This window comes from Pongo pygmaeus, chromosome 6, assembly GCF_028885625.2.
Source record: "Pongo pygmaeus isolate AG05252 chromosome 6, NHGRI_mPonPyg2-v2.0_pri, whole genome shotgun sequence".
NCBI lineage: Eukaryota > Metazoa > Chordata > Mammalia > Primates > Hominidae > Pongo > Pongo pygmaeus.
This window is the reverse complement of record NC_072379.2, coordinates 88,570,011-88,576,010: the sequence shown is the minus strand read 5'-3', so window position 1 is coordinate 88,576,010 and position 6,000 is coordinate 88,570,011. Positions and strand designations below refer to the sequence as shown.

Sequence of the window (6,000 nt, the reverse complement as noted above, 5' to 3'; positions counted from 1 at the left end):
TGTCAGAAGGGAAAACAAAGGCAGTGGCATGCCATATTCTCCAATAAGCAAAAGGCAGAGGCTTAAAGAGGCAGATAAACTGAGGCTGGTACAGTTCATCCCTTGTGTCTTTCTGCTTGCATCCTCTTGTATCTGGATCTTATATAAGAACAAGATGGTATCATATCTTCCATAAAAGGTAACATGCAGGTTCAACCTCTTTAAAAATCTTAACAAACTTTAGCAAACTGAAACTATAGTCTGCAATGCAGCAGCTAGCCATGGAGTCAAGATTTCCTTCATCCTTAGCCATCATCTTCTCTCATCTGGTTTGCTTGCTTTCTGGAGTGACCTAGATATTAAATTTCAGACTCACAGAAGTGTGATCTGTTGTTGTGCCAATATCTATTCACAATTTTCATTGGTCATGGAAATACCAAAAGACAGTCTAGTGAATCACTTAGGTTCCAGGTCTACTCTTATCTTCCCCCATGGTGCAGTTGTAACTGTAGGTATCCCTGGTCAAAGTCAATTTCCCCACTCAGTAAAATAAGTTTGCTCTTGGGCTGCTAGTCTCCTGGCCTACTTTCCTTTTATATATCAGATTTTTTTTCAGATGCCTGATTAAATATCCAAGATATTATTTCCTAGGAATAAGTGCATATCTTTATCTATGACTGTTTCTCTTTTCATATAAAGTGGATGTTGAAGTGCACCACTCATAGATCTAGTCACTGGAAGGATTTTTTTTAACCTTATTTTTAAAAATCACCCTTTAGTGGAACTATCATGAGTAACAGATTAACTCCAGTTAGTATCATCATATCATGCTTACATTTCTGTAAACCAGGCCTGAGCATTTTTCTTCACTTTAATTAGGTTGTAGGGAAACCCCCATGAGACTACAGGTGTGAAGCAAGATAGAATCATCAGTGCAAAAGAGGTAAGTGTCAAAGGAGTGTAGAACACCTGTTCATAACTTACAAGTTAGCAAGTCTGTTACCCACAGGATGACAACTTTAGTTGTGTAATTACTTGATGTTCCATAGTCAGGTACATAGTTTCATCTAAGGCATAGTAGCTGCAGATTAATATATTCATTTAATGAAAATTTTAGCTAAACAACACACTGCTAAGTAACTCATAAAGACTATGTTTCAGGTCAGATATAAAAATGCATTGTACTGAATATAAAAGAAAATATATCAATATTTGTGGAACACATCTCAAGTAGTGTTGAGTGAAAAACTTACAGCATTAAATGCATGAATTAGAAAAAGGAAATATTCTAAGTTCCTACCTCAAGTATCTAGAAAAAGAAAAGCAAAATAAATCCAAACCAAGTAGAACTGGAGAAATAATAAAGATACGAGCAGAAATAAATGAAATAGAAAACAGAAAAACAATAGAGAAAACCAATACAAGAAAGATCTGGTTCTTTGCAAAACATCAATAAAACTGACAAATATGTAGCACAACAGAGAGAGAAAAAGAGAAACAGAGAAAACAAAGTACCAATATCATGACTGAAACAGGAATATCACTATAATCCCTGCAAACATCAAGAAGAGACGAAAAACTCTATGCACATAAATTGAACAAAATAGATGAAATGGGCCCTTTTTTGAAATACACAAATTACTGAAACTATTAGCACATACAATTTAACAATATAAAAATGTTATACACCATAGCCAAGTGAAGTTCATTCCAGGTATGCAAAACAAGGTCAATATTTGATAATCAATATAGTCCATCACATTAATTAGCTAATTTTAAAAAATCATATCAATTGATATAGAAAAATCCTCAGTTTGATAAGCAGCATCTACAGAAATCCTACATCTAACATTCTTCTTCAATGGTGAAAGTTTGAAACATTTCCTCCTAAGATCTGTAACAAGGCAAGTATATATGCTCTCACAATTTTTATTCAATAAGCACTAGAAATTGTAGCTAGTGGATTAAGGCAAGAAAATAAAAATTAAGGGCATGCAGATCAGAAAGGAAAACTGAAACTGTTTTATTTGCAGATGACATGATTGTCAATGTAAAAATTTAAATTCAATCTAAATTCTAGAACTAATCAGTTTAGCAAGGTCACATGACACAAGATAAAATTCAAAAATCAATTATATTCCTGTCTACTAGCAACAAACATGTGGATACCAAAATTAAAAATACAATATCTTTTATAACTTCTAAAAAACAAAATGACTTACAAGTATATTGAATAGTCATTTATAGTAACTGCATCCTGAAAACTAAAAATTCTTTATTAAAAAAATCAAAAAAGATCTAAGTAAATGGAGAGACATACTGTATTTATGGGCTAGAAGGCTCAACATAGCAAGCATGAATTTTTGCCGAGTTAATATACAGGTATAAAAAACTTCTCACCAAAATTCTGTATTTTTTGTAGATATAGACAAGATATATAGAATAGCTAAAACAATTTTGAAAAAGAATAATAAAATGGAAGGAATATGTTTCTCTGGTTTCAAGATTTAACATATAGGTATAGTAATCAGTACTATGTGACTGTGGTAGAAGAATAATTATATAGATCAACGGAACAGAATAGAGAACCAAGAAATAGACACACGCAAATATACCCAACTGATTTTTGACAAAGGTGCAAAAGCAATTCAATGAGGAAGGGTAACTCTTTCAACAAATAATAGTGAAGCAATTGGACGCACAACTCCATAGGCCAAAATAATCAAATCTTACACTGTACACAAAAATTAACACATAATAGATCACAAACTTAAATGTAAAAATCGAAATTAAGACTCTTAGAAGAAATGGATGAAGAAAATCTTCAGAATGTAGAGTTAGGCAAAGAACTCTTAGATTTTAAACCAAAAGCATGATAGTAACAGGAAAAACTGATATGTTGGAATTCATTGAAATGAAAAATTTTGGTCTGCAAAAAGCTGCCAAGAGGATGAAAAGACAAGCTACAGACTGGGACAAAGTATTTGAAAACAATATATCTAACAAAGAACAAGCATCTAGAATTTATAAAAACTCTCAAAACTGAACAATAAAGAAATAAACAATCTGATTAGAAAATGAGCAATCACAGGCAGAGGCATTTCACCAAAAGGCATTTACAAATGGAAAATAAGCACATGAAAAGCTATTCAACATCGTTAGCCTTCAGGGAAATGCAAATTTAAATCACAATAGATATCACTACACATCTATCAGAATGGCTAAAAGAAAAAAGTGACAACACCAAATGCTGGTGAGGACACAGAGAAACTAGGTCACTCCTAAATTACTTGTAAGAATATAAATGGTTCAATTACTCTAAGAAGCATTTTGAAATTTTTTTTAAAAACCTCACATAGAACTACCATATAACCCAGCAATTGTACTCTTGAGCAATTTTCCATAGGAAAAAAAAAACTTACATTCATACAAAAACATGTACATGAATGTTTATTAGTTTTATTCAAAATAGTTAAAAACTAGAAAGTACCCAGATGATCTTCAAAGAGTAAATTGTTAAGGAAACTTGGATATCTTTATCGTGGAATACTGCTTAGCACCAAAAAGAGCAAACTATTGATACACACAACGAGCTCAATGAACCTCCAGAGAATTATGGTGAGTGAAAAACAGTTAATCCCCAAAGGTTTCATGCTAAATGATTCCATTTAAAAACTATTATGGACTGAATATGTGTCTGCAAATTTTGTATGCTTAAGTCTTAATTCTGGTACCTCAGAATGTGATTATATTTGGACACAAAGTCTTTAAAGAGATAACTAAGGTAATAAGATGTCATTAAGGTGGGTCCTAATCTAATATGCCTGGTGTCTTTAAAATAAGAGGTGATTAGGACACACACACACACACACACACACACACACACACACACGCAGTGGCAAGACTATGTGAAGACACCAGGAGAAGATAGGCATCTAACAGTCGAAAAGAAGGCTTCAGGAAAAAAAAATCCTGCCAGTACCTTGATCTTGGACTTCCAGGCTCTAGAACTATAAGGGCATAAATTTCTCTTGTTTAAGCCACCAAGTCTGTGGCACTTTGTTATGGCAGCCCTAGCCAATGAATACAATAACCATCCTGCAATGAAAAAATTATAGAAATATGGAACATATTAGTGGTTGTCAGGGGTTAAGAAACAGTGAAAGGGGATTGGGTGTTAATTACAAAAAAGCAAAATGAGGGATCTTTGTGATGATGGAAATGTCCTGTATCTTGACTGTTTCAATATTAATATCTCAGTTGAGATATTGTACTATAATTTGCAAAATATTACCATAGTTAGGGGGACTGTTTAAAGGGTACAAAGGCTTGCTTTGTATTATTTCTTACCATTCCATGTGTCTACAATTATCCCAACATAGGAAGAAGTTAAACTAAATATGAGATATTATGTCAATATTCAGGCAGAAGGGATTTAATAGAGACTGTACAGAATAATTGGAAAAGCAAAATTGTAGAATCTTAAAGAACTGATTTAACTATTGATTTCTAGGCTATGTCCAATAGAGCTACAAATCTGAGGTCAGAAAATTGCCACCCCCAATTACTCATCAGGCCCTGGATCAAACCAGTCACTATAGTTATCCGCAAATTTCCAGATCCCAACATTTGTGTTAGCCAGCAACCATATCAACAAGAGAATGGGCTCCATCACATTTGTGACCTTTTAATCTCACACCAGTATAACTAATTTGTGAAAGTTAATTTATATACAACGGTCTAGATTAAGGAAATCTTGAAAGTTAGTTTTTAAATTTCCAACTTCTCCACCTAGAAGGCAGTTGGAATGGAAATTTTTAGAGGAAATACATATTACCAACTACACTAATACTTCTCTTTTAGGGCCGTAGTAAGAATTAAATAAAATAATATTTGTGGAAGTGTTTCCTTAACTGCTAGTCAAATGTTAGTTTCACTTCTAATCTTCAGGTCTACGTAGCTTGAAAAATTGCTTCTTCTCCTTTGCTGTTAGGTTTCATTAATGGGAAAACTGATGAAAGTTGGATGAGAAGCCCTTTGTCAAATCCATACATCTGTATTCAGTAAAATATAGACTTTCAGCCCTTGGCAGTTTCCCCTTCTCTTTCTATGCTATCAGTTGCATACCCACATTACAACTTGTAACTCTTAAATTCATACTTTTCACTCCGACCTTAAGCTTTGAAATTTCATCTTATATATCAGGTATCTTCAACTAAGATGTTCTAAATTTACTTCATAATTAATTTTCTCCAAATTCAAGACATCTTGGGGAGGGGAATTAGGGAGATATTTGTCAAAGGACACAAAATTTAAGTTAGGAGGAATAAATTAATGAAATCTATTGTATAATATGGTGACTATGGTTAATATCAATGTATTGTAGTCTTGAAAATTGCTAAGAGAGTAGGTTTTAAGTGTTCTCACCATAAAAAAAAAAAAGTTGTGAATAGTTCATATGTTAATTAGCTCAAAAAACTCCCACAAATGCAAGATACCATGAATTTGGGTTATATGTCCGGTTTCATTAAAAATGCTTCAATGATTTGCAGAAATACAGACAGTAAAAGAGGTTAAAAATGAAAGTAAGGAGATTTCAAAAATAGAAAATGAACTGAAGCAAGTTTATATGCCTCTCAAGATATCTCAGTTTTGCCTGTCTCCAAAATCTCGGACCAACCAAGTGACCTTGTTACTGCTTTCTTTACTTTTTCTGCTAACATCTCTTTCTCAGTCTCTTCCAGGGTGAAGGATGGACTTTGGTGTGTTCTCTTTTGTACATGCCTCAGTGAGATGCACAAAGCACAACTTGGTCAGATTCACAGAGGCTCTCGTCTCCTCTAACTCTTCCTGACTCAGGTGAAAATCACCTCATGCAATCTGGTTTACCCAAGTAAAGGCCTGGGTAACAGAACCTAGAAGCCTGGGAAAGATAATACACTGTAGTGAACCAGAGATAGACAAAAGAATGAACAATTAATCCCTTTCATTTTCACTGCCTGTGAAACTGTTCAAGATGGG

General features: G+C 33.5%; 1 long non-coding RNA gene across 1 annotated transcript in view; it reads left to right on the top strand.

Annotated features, from left to right (window-relative positions):
• Positions 1-865: 865 nt before the first annotated feature.
• The window catches only part of LOC134739832 (uncharacterized), a 29,836-nt gene continuing 24,701 nt past the window's right edge, over positions 866-6,000 (top strand). The window contains exons 1-2 of the long non-coding RNA XR_010126861.1: positions 866-922; positions 5,714-5,838. This is a non-coding gene — a long non-coding RNA (uncharacterized LOC134739832). The remainder of the gene's footprint in view (positions 923-5,713; positions 5,839-6,000) is intronic.